This window comes from Lineus longissimus, chromosome 10, assembly GCF_910592395.1.
Source record: "Lineus longissimus chromosome 10, tnLinLong1.2, whole genome shotgun sequence".
In the NCBI taxonomy this organism is placed as follows: Eukaryota; Metazoa; Nemertea; class Pilidiophora; order Heteronemertea; family Lineidae; genus Lineus; species Lineus longissimus.
In genome coordinates, this window is record NC_088317.1 from 8,792,874 (window position 1) to 8,804,857 (window position 11,984).

Below are 11,984 nucleotides of genomic sequence, written 5' to 3' on the forward strand. Positions count from 1 at the left end.
CTTGATTCAGTACTTCACTCACTTCTCCTGAGCAACATGTTTGACACAAAGTTGCATCCATCGAGTGACATCATTCCACAGGAGCTGGAAGTGATAGCGGACCTCAAACATGACCTGTGTTATGGCAATGCTACCCTGCTTGAAGTCGAATCTTCTGCTGATTTACAGACCCTACAAACGCAACTTGATATGCAGCATCTCTCGAGTCTAAATCCCGCACAGCTAAACTATGGTTGAGCTACATGGAAATGATAAACATCTTGATGGCTTTCATACGATCGGAAAGAACCGGAGATTTGGCGCTCAACCTCATAACACTGCAAGAGATGCTACCATACTTGGCAGCATCTGGTCATAACTTTTATACCAAATCCTTGTATGTGTACCTGGAGAAGATGATCAAGTTGGCATACACCCATCCCAATGTTCACAGACAATTTACCCAGGGGCTGCATGTCGTCAGGAGGAGCGATCGGTTTTAGGCCGGGTTGTCTACCGACCTTGCCTTATCATAGAGCAGGTGCTTATGAGGAGCCTGAAGGCAAGTGGTGGACTCACGAGAGGGAGGGGTATGACTGAAACCCAGCGACTTGTTTGGTGTCTCTCAAGACCAGCCTGCGCAGTGCAACATCAGTCAGCTACGAGACAAGTGACCAGCATAAGGACATGTCTCAAGCTCGACAAACAAGGAACGCTGCTGATTCGGAGAAACTGATGTCCTTCATTGATTGGAGGTCGCCATTTGACACAGACTCCTCACTTCAAAATATAGTCAGTGGCATCGCAGCTGGACCAAAGGTTAATGTCGATCATGCAAGGAGATTGGAGAGGCGATTGTTATTGGGATGGTCGGACAACCTGTGCTGAAGCATTCTTTTAAGAGAAAAGCACAAGCTGTAACTTTTGACTCAAAGACAACAATCAAAATAGGCGAAGACAAAGTTCAGATCGATCATCTGCTTCTATGCCAAAGGCTTATCATCTGTGGAACGCAGACAGACAATCTGCCCAATGCTCTTACCTCTGCCACTACCCCCCAGCATTGTTTGAATCTAAGGAAAAACTCCTAAACGCTGGGAAACCACAACTAGCTGTCGCTATCTGGTCTGAAGTACCACAAGAACCATCACCAAGTCGGGACTTCAAATACATACTTGATGGAGGTACCCTTCTTCATCGCATTCCATGGCAAGTTGGTGACACATATGGCAAGATACTACAAGACTACAACAATTATGTGAAAAAGCATTATGGTCGGGCAGTTGTCGTATGTTATGGGGACCAGGCAGGACCTTCAACGAAGGACAGCACACATTAGCGCCGAGCGGATGTGAGGGCCACAAAGTGACGTTCAATTCTTCCATGAAATTGCAACTGAAGAAGGCTGACTTTCTTTGCAACCAAGAGAACAAGCAACGATTCCTTGATCTTTTGGGAGACACACTGGCTACGAGTGGATGTGAAATAGTCCATGCAGCAGGGGATGCGGATGTCATGATAGTCCAAGCAGCAGTGAACTGGTGAATGTTTCCGAAATCTATGAAGCAGTGCTAGTGGGAGATGATACAGACTTGCTTGTTCTCCTTATTCATCTTGCTGATGGAAACAAGCACAACATCTACTTCCGACCTGAACCAAAGAAAGGAGCGGCACTGAGGTGTATAGGGATTTACTCTATAAGACAGAAACTTGGAGAATACATCTGTGAGAATATACTTTTTGCACATGCGTTCCTGGGATGCGACACCACATCCAGGTTGTTTGGTATCGGAAAATCAGCTGGCTTAAAATTGTCAAAAGAAAACGAAACATTTCGTGCACAAGCCAAAGTTTTCAGAAATGCCGGGTCTTCCAAGGATCTTGTTATTGAAGCTGTAGAGAAAGCCATGACGATCGTACATAAAGGAAAGCAGCATGACCACCTTAATACCATGAGACACCAGCGCTACCAGGAACTTGTCACCACCAGCAAAACAGCTGTCCACCCCAAACAGTTACCCCCAACATCTGCAGCAACGAAGTACCACAGCCTCAGAGTCTTTCATCAGGTTCAAGAGTGGCAGGGTAATACGCTTGATGCTGTAGATTGGGGCTGGAAGATATCGGAAGGGAGACTAAAACCAGTAATTTCGGACCTTGACCCTGCCCCGCAATCACTTATCCAGCTTGTGCGATGTACCTGCAAGACAGGTTGTGGGACGCTACGCTGTGGCTGTCGCCGAAGTATGCCGCCACAGGAATGTACCACTGCATGTTCCGGATGTAGAGGAATTTGTCAAAACATGTAAAAAAATGACTTGGACGATAAGGAAGACAGTGGCAATGAAATAATGTGATTTCACAAGTTCTTGCAACTGTGGACCATATTCTGGAGTGTGCTTTCGGTAAAGCCTGAACTCACCGTGGTGTGGGGGGGGGGGGGGGGGGGTTACCCTGAATTCGAGTAAAAGAAAATGCTTAAAGTAACTTTAGGTGCGTCGAAATGAAAGTTTTACCCAAGAAAAATTGGTAAAGATTCTTTGAGCACATTGAATAGCTGAGAATTTATGGACATCTGTTATTCTGAGTTGTTACGCAATATGTTTGGGGTAGAGGTACCCCTATATAAGACCTAATGAATCAAGTGTCTGCCCTGTAAATATGTCCATGTACAAGACAGTACCAGCAAACATGGGTAACGAAACCAAGATTGCTTGGAAATGATGTGTGGTTGTGAAGTTATGTGAATTAGTATCTTTGAGTTCTGACGCAACAGGTGTGGGGTAGGGGTACCCATGAATATGTCATAAGGAATCACTCAACACCGCTGTAAATACTTCGAAATGAAAGATTACCACAATTCACCCTGAAAAAATGTGTTTCTTCTGTCATTTGTTTCAAAAATGTGCCATGTTATGCCTTTTTCAATATTCTACACTTATGGAAAATGAGTTAAAACTGACCAACTTTCCCCAACGAAATTTACCATGTTCCACTCCAAGGACTTTATGGGACTTTTAGTATGTTATAAAGTACACCCATACCTATCAAATATGGGTGGTTTGGTTTCTGTTGCAATTAGTGGTGGGTCCTACGGTATATTGACTGGACTATATGTTGTATTATTAATAGTTAATACCTAACCAGTTTTTTGGGTGGGGTAATTGATAATAAAATTCTGTCCATGAGACCAACTGTTACTCCTACGCCAAGACTCTGGTGAAATGTCATGTGATTAATAACTACCATTTCTATTTATTTAGCATTAATTTTGTTATTAATACCAGTGTACAGACTTTACAGACTTTACACTTTCTAGTAAGTCTTTAAAGTGTAAGGATAATGCATGCTAGGTTAGTTCTGTTTTGTATTGGAAATAAGGCAACTTTAATTGGGTAAAACACTTGTGTTTTTATCTAATTGATTGGTTTTTGGCCTTTTTTTCTACAATAGTCGTAGATATCGTAGATTGCATTATCCTTATACTGTTTGGATCACTTATTTGCCTTGTTTTTCTTTAAAACATTCAATGTGTAGGTATAAGAGGTGGGACATTTATCATAAGACCAGGTATTCCCTAGCTAGGCCTACCTAAAAAAAACGATATCATAGAAACGATATTGATGTCCCCGTTTTGAAGTAATGAGTTTTTGAAAAGTCCTCATGTCATGACCAACGTAACCAAGGAGTTTCTTTAGCCATATATTGAATGTACATACACTGTATATCATTATTCAAAACGGTCTACTTGGCCTGTCTCATAACATAACGTTAGGGACGGACGGGAACCAAAATCAACGTCCACGGACGCGTAGTAGGATTAATCTAATAGGCCTTCACATGTCACGTGGAGTACGTTTGCGTTCCAAGTTCTGAATGGAGGCCGGCCATGTAACAATGATCTTTGCACTGGATAATTGCATTCAATGGCAATAGACCGCCCATATGGGAAGGTTCATGTAATTTTCCTTGATTATGCGTCTAGCCTTATCCCTGTGGTGACATGATTAGACACGCATTGAAAATGGTCAATAAAATATCATTCCTTTGTCCGAAATTGAATTGATTATTGATAACATTTAATTGCCATGGTTTGTGTTGGCCAGCAGTCGCTTGGCCTCACGCTACTTTCATCATGGAGAGAATTAGGATGTTTTTGTTCGCTGCTCCGCCGCCCATACCACCGCCACCAGTTTTGCTTACACCAGCATTGCATAATTTAGAAGTGCGGCGCCTCCGTTGCCTCCAAGACTTGATGAAGTTCTCACCAATCAACCAAATGGTCCATACGGTGGTAACGACGTCTTTACCAGGATTAGAAACCACCAGATGGACTTTTGGTATCTATCAGGTGAGACAATGGCCTCTTTCCAGCACTTCGTAGATGACATTACGCCCCTTCTGGAAAACAGGCCAGGACGGTACCGCGATCATTTGCTGTCGGTGGAGAACCGTTTACTACTTTTTTTCTATTGGATCAAGAAATATCCGGACATTGTTACGATGAGTGCAATGTTTGATATCAGCAAGCAATCTGTTTGCAGGGAACTTTATTTTATGACAGATGTTTTGTGGACTTATTTTCAAGACGGTATAACATGGCCGACCGATGAAGAGTGGGAACAACTGCGGGGCAACTGGGATACTATTCCAGATGCTGTTGGGGCGATAGATGGAACGGTACACGCAATCGAGATCCCAGAGACTGAGGATCCCCACCTGTTCTACAGTGGCCATGTCCACAAATATTGTATCAGCACTCAGGTCATTATCGACAATTGTGGAATGAGTTGTGCTCCCCTTGAATAATCGGTATATGGAAGTGGCCCCTTTGTTACTGTGCTACTGTTGTGTGGGGTGCGGGTGCGATTGTGGAGGGGGTATACGATACATGTATTAACTCAGCAATTTCTCTTGCAATAACTTATCTTATCCTTCGTCGGAGTTGTTTTGCGGTTCGCCTAGCGTATAATGCCCTTGTGCGTTCCGGGAAACGGTTGACATTTTGCCGGATGTGGCCTAGAATGCGAACATAATTATTTCTATGTCGCTGGTACCCTTCCGGGAGAAGGGCCATCTCCTCCATGCCAACAAGCACTCTATCACACATGACTGTTCGTTCACTTCGACAACACTGTACTAAAAACCGCGCTAAAACTAGACCCATATCATAGTCATAACTTGTTACTGTTACTCAGCCACAGTCCAACAATGGACCGGTTTCTTTTGCATAGTAACTGCTTAGATAATAAAAAGACACTCAATTTGGTTAATACGAGCCAACCAGGCTTTTATCAATAATTGACCGCTTGTCTATAACAAGGCCTATTCGGTAACATCGGTAACATCGATTTCCCTTCATTGACAGTTAACCAACGCACGGTGTCAAAAAGCTATTGTATGTATAGGTGGGCGTTCCTAATGTGCTTTGGTGACCACCAATCAGAAGAAGGACCTTACATATGTATTCATCACAGCAGCGTAGCCCTGGTGGTGATGCTCGTGTAACCAATAGCATCAAAGTTAACAAGCATGGTACGTTGAATTAGGTACTTCTTAGGTTCCCGTCTGTCCCTAACGTTCTATCATAAGACAGACCTATTAGGTCTGTCTCATGATAGAACGTTAGGGACAGACGGGAACCTAAGAAGTACCTAATTCAACGTACCATGCTTGTTAACTTTGATGCTATTGGTTACACGAGCATTACCACCAGGGCTGCGCTGCTGTGATGAATACATATGTAAGGTCCTTCTTCTGATTGGTGGTCACCAAAGCACACTAGGAACGCCCACCTATACATACAATAGCTTTTTGACAACCAGCGTTGGTTAACTGTCAATGAAGGGAAATCGATGTTACCGATGTTACCGAATAGGCCTTGTTATAGACAAGCGATAAATTATTGATAAAAGCCTGGTTGGCTCGTATTAACCAAATTGAGTGCCTTTTTATTATCTAAGCAGTTACTATGCAAAAGAAACCGGTCCATTGTTGGACAGTGGCTGAGTAACAGTAACAAGTTATGACTATGATATGGGTCTAGTTTTAGCGCGATTTTTAGTACAGTGTTGTCGAAGTGAACGAACAGTCATGTGTGATAGAGTGCTTGTTCGCATGGAGGAGATGGCCCTTCTCCGGGAAGGGTACCAGCGACATAGAAATAATTATGTTCGCATTCTAGGCCACATCCGGCAAAATGTCAACCGTTTGCCGGAACGCACAAGGGCATTATACGCTAGGCGAACCGCAAAACAACTCCGACGAAGGATAAGAGAAGTTATAGCAAGATAAATTGCTGAGTTAGTACATGTATCGTATACCCCCCCCCCCCTCCACAAATGCACCCGCACCCCACACAACAGTAGCACAGTAACAAAGGGGCCACTTCCATATACCGATTATTCAAGGGGAGCACAACTCATTCCACAATTGTCGATAATGACCTGAGTGCTGATACAATATTTGTGGACATGGCCACTGTAGAACAGGTGGGGATCCTCAGTCTCTGGGATCTCGATTGCGTGTACCGTTCCATCTATCGCCCCAACAGCATCTGGAAGAGTATCCCAGTTGCCCCGCAGTTGTTCCCACTCTTCATCGGTCGGCCATGTTATACCGTCTTGAAAATAAGTCCACAAAACATCTGTCATAAAATAAAGTTCCCTGCAAACAGATTGCTTGCTGATATCAAACATTGCACTCATCGCAGCAATGTCCGGATATTTCTTGATCCAATAGAAAAAAAGTAGTGAACGGTTCTCCACCGACAGCAAATGATCTCGGTACCGTCCTGGCCTGTTTTCCAGAAGGGGAGTAATGTCCTCTACGAGGTGTTGGAAAGAGGCCACTGTCTCACCTGATAGACACCAAAAGTCCATCTGGTGGTTTATAAATCTGGTAAAGACGTCGTTACCACCGTATGGACCATTTGGTTGATTGGTGAGAACTTCATCAAGTCTTTGAGGCAACGGAGGCGGACGCACTTCTAAATTATGAAATGCTGGTGTAAGCAAAACTGGTGGCGGTGGTATGGGCGGTGGTATGGGCGGTGGTATGGGCGGTGGTATCATCCTAATTCTCTCCATGATGAAAGTAGCGTGAGGCCAAGCGACTGCTGGCCAACACAAACCATGGCAATTAAATGTTATCAATAATCAATTCAATTTCGGACAAAGGAATGATATTTTATTGACCATTTTCAATGCGTGTCTAATCATGTCACCACAGGGATAAAGCTAGATGCATGATAAAGGAAAATAACATGAACCTTCCCATATGGGCGGTCTATTGCCATTGAATGCAATTATCCAGTGCAAAGATCATTGTTACATGGCCGGCCTCCATTCAGAACTTGGAACGCAAACGTGCTCCACGTGACATGTGAAGGCCTATTAGATTAATCCTACTACGCGTCCATGGACGTTGATTTTGGTTCCCGTCCGTCCCTAACGTTCTATAATGAGACAGACCTATTACACCTTAACCTCAACCGAAAAATGTGCTTATTTCCATGCGATCAATGTATTCAGTGAGTGGACTAGTTGTATGGAACACTAATTGACACCTGTCTTTTTGTTTAGAATGTCATATGGAGCTTATCCTAATTGGTATGTACGGTATCTTGGCCCAGTTACCACCCTGAATGATAACTTTGAGAGGTGTGGCACTTATATTACAAAGGGGGCAAATTGACCCAAATAGACTCATGACATATTCTTTTGCTATGATAATTACTAGTAGGCCTACTATTTTTACTCTACTTAGCGTGGACAAAAACTGTGAGTCAGAAGGACCCGGGAAAAGGACCAGTCAAGTGCCATCTTTAATGGCAAAAAACTCGATCTAGAGAAGTTTGAAAGGTTATATAATTTTCTCCAAACTTAGCTGTGTTTTGGCTTAACTTCAGCCTAACATTGCCGCACTTGTACAAAACAGAAAGAAGAAAATAAAATAAAAATGACACTAACAGAGAGTTTTAAACATTCCGAACCAGGCCAACTCATTGAAGTCAAGAGCACGTGCATGGATATTGAGGTGGATCAAACCACACATTGCTCATGAATAATGGGCCTCTTGGCCGATTCTCTGACAAGAAATATTCATGGACTAATGGTTACGCTATTTTATTGTTGGAAGTGACTATTTGGCAAGCCCGGCTTACCAAACAGCAACTTTTTCTTGTCCTGAATGGAGTTAGAGCCGAACTCATTAATATTAAAGTAAAGTCTCCAGCTCGCCAAACAGGGTAGATTTTTTACCTGTTTGGCAAGCCCGGCTGGCCGAACAGGGTGGCTTTTTAGTGCTGTTTGGCAAGCGGCTCTCCAAACAGGACAAAAAAAGATGCCTGTTCGGCGAGCGGCTTACCAAATAGACCCGGCCTTTATTGTTACCTATATGGCCCAGGTTCGATTCTTATAATGAAACTTCTTAAACATGTTCTTTCTGACTTGTTTTGCGATTATATTTCTTTCTATTTATCTTTAAATAGACTTTCACTTGAAAATAACTTACAATACCATTCAATTTTCTTGTCCAGAGGTCATATTTGTATCATTTTCCTCCAATGTATTATTAGTTTTGTCACACGCACGTGTAGTGTGTGGTGGTAAAAATACCGTATAACACATATTAGTGGAATTTTGGCACGCCGACTGCGATACCCGCGCTGCAATATAAAGCTATTCTCTTGTTTAGCCGTCTGTCAATCAATGTTATTGGTATGAATTTACTCAAAACTCGTAAATACAAGTATAGTTCCGTACTCCTAGTATATAAATATACACACACCTGTAGATGATAGAGCTTTTATAATTAAATAATGTCATACTACAATGTACAATACATATCTATATTATTTATCTTACCAATTTATTACCAAGATTTTTCTTTATAAAAAAATAGTATGATGGAAACTACCAGTTTCTTGCTAACCAATAATAATCTTTGTAAGATCTTGTAAGATTTTGATCAGTAACTTATTTCTTTTAATTTCTTACTAAGATTCTTTTAAATCTTAGCAATATTTATCTTCGTAATTAATTGGTCATATATAACTAATTTGATTAGCAATTTAATTACAATTTAATTGGTAAGATTCAGGTCCTGGCTGCACACAAACCCTTTGGAGACATGCACCTTCATTTGGTGAAGTGCCAGTGCAGAAGTAATTGCACCCAATCAGAACGTCGCTTATATTTGAGTCTAGGTATTTCAAAAACGCTGTATCTTGCACTGGTTGTTTTATTATGCTGATTAATATAGAGCACTGTCTTCTTCGAGGTAGGAACTGCACCTCGAATCTAAAAGTTCTGAGTACGATTTCTATCCATACAAATCATTAGAAGTATGGTACTACAGCGGTTGACAGTTTAATCTCGTTGCTGACTTAAGGGTGATGTACGTCTGTACTTCACCAAATCAGGGCTTGCGTCTCCGGGTTTGTGTGCAGAGCCAGAGAAGCGAACATTAACCTCTGATTTCCTCACACGTTTTCAATAATCACATGATTTCATATGCACAAACATCAACTTGTATTGTAGAGCTTGGACATGCCTTTCATTGCCAAAGTTGTTCAACATGAGCGAAGGACTAAGGTGAAACTTTCACCTAAAAAACCGGCGGAAATTTTAATTCTGCAGTCTTTGAGCCAAACCAAACAAGCACAACATTCACTTTATCCATGTATAAAGCATTATGGCTCCCACGCTTGTATAAAATATACCTGTTTTGTACTAAAAGTTACAAAACTACATATGAAACGGACCGTTAATATGTTCTCGTTTGTGGCGTGGCACAATGAATTCACATGGATCTCTCGCATGGTGTCTTAGGGAAATTATGACTTATTATGTTTGTCTTAAACAAACATATATAGATAAATGAAGTTTTGACTTCTACAATTAAGTCCTGGTATGCATAATTGCTGCTCCACACGGTTAAATTCAATATGACCAAAAAATTGTATCGAGAGCCGAGGAAAATCAACGAGTTTCATGATAAAAACTTTTCAGCAGAACAATTGTTCTGAAAAGAGGCGTTCTATTTAATATTTGGTTCCATTGAGAACAACACCATTGTGTGCTGCGTCGAAAAATATTTTTACATTTGATTAACACCTTGATCGCAGTGGCCGTACATTTCGTTATGAATAGCTGTGTGGACGTGGATGTCATTTTCCGGAGCTTTTGGGGATTTGCCAGGATTTAACTGCAGAAGCCAAGTAGTTACTGACGTCCTACCGGGCTAATTGCTATTTACGGTAAGGTTAAAAGTTAAATGTATATGTTATCATGTCGGATGCGTCAAAACCAAAACTAAAGTTCAGAGGTCCATACATCGAATAAGCTTTATGGACAATCATGCCACTTTCAAATGAAACGGTCAAGGGTCATTGTGCTCACGGTATAGATATTTGGTGGTTAGGAATTCATCCTGGTTAAGAAACACGCTACATGTATAATATATAGATCAAACCGAAGTCGGTATGACATGTGATGTACCGTTGCTTGGCGTACCTACCATAAAAACATCATCGAAAACAAGGCACTAATAAGCAAGATATTGCACTTTTTACCCTTTTTAGTTTTGGCCTGCTGGTGGCTAAGTCGAGAATCAGAGCAGATCGAAATTATGCGTCAGCGGTTATATGACATAGGGAGTACCAAATTTCAAGTTTAAGAAACGTGCCATAGTTACACTCAAATGGCCAATTTACAAATGAACGCCATTTGACATCTGTGACCCTGGAAATCAAAACCCCGTATGATATGTGATGTATCCTTGGTAGGAGAACCTACTACAAACGTTTTATCGAAAACGAGTCAATCATAAGAGAGATATCACACTTTTTAGGTTTCCACTTCTGGTCCCCTGGTGGCCAAGTTAAGATCATATCGAAATTCATTGTCAGAGGTCACCTGACCTAGGGGGTCCTGTGTACAAAGTTTCAAATTCATAGCCTTAGCGGTTAAGAAACACGGCACTGTTTTTGAAACAGGATATGACGACGGACGACGGACACTGCAGTGTTGTATAGACTCCCCTACGGTATGCCAAAAATTAATTAACCTCTTTATATAGACATATTTTTATAAAAGTAGAAAGATGACAACATTCAACAAGTTTAGAGTACCGGTACAGTCTTGGCCTATACTGAACACTCTGACCCTGACCTATTAAATATTTATCCTTTTGCTATCAACCATCTGATGCAGGTGAGAAATGTTTTACTTTATATTGATTGTCAGGGAAATACACTTAGCTAAGGAGTAAATCAAATTGTTACCCAAAAATGACCACCTTCATCTCTGGCCCACCTTATTATTTGATATGCAAAAGCAAACAACATCTACACCACATACAAACACTTGCTCTTGTTGACGGCCTCACAGAATAACGCAAAATATTAAAATCCTACAGTATTATGTACACTCAGATAAGACTAGCAACTGGTATCAGGCTTGGCACTAGACTCACATTTGTTGAGCTAGTTTTGAACTTCAGCATAATCAGTGGGTTATTTAATTCATTCAAAAGGGTAAATTTTACATGTTGAATTCATTAACGGTGTAGCTGAACAAATGTTCACTCCTGACTCTATCAGTTCTCAACAACAACAAAATGCACACGACATACAGGTAACTGATATTTTAATCATTTTATCAGAATTTGATAATGATACAAAATGTTCATACCTTTTATATATTTTTCTAACATCAGAGTCTTTCAAATAAAGAGCAAGGCAACAAGGGAACGTATGGTTTTAACACCAAAGCCACCGCCTGTTCCGAAAGGCACGCGTAGGGACAGCTCTCTCGGGTCATGCGTTGACCCAAGCCTATTCCGCACAACCGGAACTTCAACGATTCTTCGATCAGCTGAACGTTGCCATAACAAAAACTCCGTTTTAAAGCAAGCGCCAGCTTCAAATTCATTTGATTCGACAATACCCATCTAGCCTTTATGGCCTGAGGGGTAAAAACTGCAAAATAACTCGACTTAAT